The sequence below is a fragment of the Schistocerca piceifrons genome, chromosome X (assembly GCF_021461385.2).
Source record: "Schistocerca piceifrons isolate TAMUIC-IGC-003096 chromosome X, iqSchPice1.1, whole genome shotgun sequence".
In the NCBI taxonomy this organism is placed as follows: Eukaryota; Metazoa; Arthropoda; class Insecta; order Orthoptera; family Acrididae; genus Schistocerca; species Schistocerca piceifrons.
The window spans coordinates 784,023,150-784,025,584 of record NC_060149.1 but is presented as its reverse complement, the minus strand read 5'-3'; the positions used below and the strand labels follow the sequence as shown (position 1 = coordinate 784,025,584).

The window sequence follows — 2,435 nt, the reverse complement described above, 5'->3', positions numbered from 1 at the left end:
GAATTAATTAAGAATGCTGGCAACAGCACGAAAATGATGCTGCTGAGACTTATTAGGTCCATCTATAGCACAGGAGATATTCCAACCATTTTCTACAAATGCATTGTGGTTGTCATACAGGGGAAGACGAAAGTTACAAAATGTGAGCAGTACCGAATCTTAAGCATAATATCACATGCATCAAAAACTCTCATTAAGATAATTCTGAAGAGAATTCAAAAGAAGGTGGAGTGCATGCTGAGTGAAGACCAATTTGGTTTCAAAAGGGGGTTAGGAACAAAAGAGGCTGTTTTGGCACTGAAGCTTCTTACCAAAATCCAACACAGAAAGATAAACCATCTTATATTGGCTGTGTAGACCTGGGAAATACATTTGATATTGTAAGATTAGATTCGATTAGATTAGCACTTGTTCCATAGATCATGAATACGACACTTCGTAATGATGTGGAACGTGTCAGGTTAATAAAAGGTGTCTATATAAGATATTACATCACACAAAATATTAGATGACAATATTTTTTTTTGGGGGGGGGGGGTTGAGGAAATTACCCACTTACTATATCCAAAAATTCATCTAATGAGTAGAAGGAGTTGCCATTAGGAAATTCTTTTAATTTCCTTTTAAATGCTATATGGCTATCTGTCAGACGTTTGATACTATTAGGTAAGTGACCAAAGACTTCTGTGACAGCATAATTTACCCCCTTCTGAGCCAAAGTTAGATTTAACCTTGAGTAGTGAAGATAATCCTTTCTCCTCCTAGTGTTGTAGCCATGTACACTGCTGTTACTTTTGAATTCGTTCGGATTGTTAATAACAAATTTCATAAGTGAATATATATATTGTGAGGCTACAGTGAAGACCTCTAGCTCTTTAAATAAGTGTCTACAGGATGATCTTGGATGAGCTCCAGCAATTATCCTGATTACACGCTTTTGTGCAATGAACACTCTTTTACTCAGTGATGAGTTACCCCAGAATATGATGCCATACGAAAGCAGAGAATGAAAATAGGCGTGGTAAGCTAATTTACTGAGATGTATATCGCCAAAATTTGCAGTGACCCTAATAGCATAAGTAGCTGAACTCAAACGTTTCAGCAGATCCTCAGTGTGTTTTTGCAGTTCAACCCCTCATCAATTCATACACCTAGAAATTTTGAATATTCTGCCTTAGCTATCGATTTATGATCCAAGTCTATATTTATTAATGGTGTCATTCCATTTACTGTGTGGAATATCTAGTAAGAGATTCTCAGAATACTGAAGATAGCAGGTCTAAAGTAAAAAGCAACGTGTAGCAGATACTCAGCTTCTATAAGAACAAAGTTACTGTGAAAAGGAATTTTCTTCAGGAACAAGAAACGAAAATAAGAGAAGGCGTTTACATGCTGGCAGTGGGCCATAAGTGCTGCCTCACGCAACGGAAGTCCAGCCGGTACCAACGGTGAGCCGTGCTCTGCTAGGGCCAAGCTTACGAAAGTCCATTTCGCCGCTACGCTCCCGGACTAAACCGAGAGTCAGCTAGACTTTTACACTCAGATTCTTTTTGTGTTATAGCGTGCGTGATAGGAAAGCGTGCTGTTTCAGTAAAATAACACACTGAAGATTTGTCAAAAACGCATCTATTTTTGATACGATTTGTTTTGAGTAAATGTCAGAAAATTACACACCGGCGGTTAAAAGCTTTAGAACATCGTAAGTCTAAAGACATAGGCTCGTATAAAATCTGTCAACTGTTGGGCGTACTCGCTCCGGGGGTACATGTACCAAAATTGGTAAAGAGAGGATTAGCGTGGCCCCTGTGCAAAGATCACAAGTAAAATAGTGAAAAAAGAACAAAAAAGTAAAAAAAAGAAAAAAAACACACACACACACGCAAAGGTAGTGAACTGTAAGGTTGCCAGCTGACATCCAGCTTTCTGTAAATATCTGTAATGATCCACTTTCATGTTCTCTTAAGGGTTCTGCGTCTTTCTTCTAATTTGATAGAATTACGTTAAAGTCGTGCCTTATTTCGTTCATACTTTGATAATATTTAATCCTAAATGGTATCTTTCATTTTAACAAAACGTCAATTTGGTTTCCAGAAAGGTTTTTCAATGGAAAATACTATATATACTTTCACTAATGAAATATTAAATGCTCTGAGTAACCGGAAGTCACCTGTTGGGATTTTTTGTGATCTCTCAAAGGCTTTTGTTTGTGTAAATCATGGAATACTTCTAGATAAGCTCAAGTACTGTGGTATGAATGGGGCAGCGCTCAAATGGTTTAAATCATACCAGAAGGGAAGAGTGCAGAAAGTTGAAATAAACAGTTCACATAATATGCAAAAAACTGCTGATTTCTCAAACTGAGGAACAATCAAGAATAGGGTGCCGCAAGGTTCCGTCTTGGGTCTTCTGCTGTACTTAATATATATTAATTACGT

General features: G+C 37.5%; 1 non-coding gene across 1 annotated transcript; it reads left to right on the top strand.

The window, feature by feature from the left end:
- Positions 1-1,746: 1,746 nt before the first annotated feature.
- On the top strand, positions 1,747-1,850 carry LOC124723940. Its single transcript, XR_007006588.1, has one exon. It is a non-coding gene; the product is annotated as a U6 spliceosomal RNA (small nuclear RNA).
- Positions 1,851-2,435: the final 585 nt, after the last annotated feature.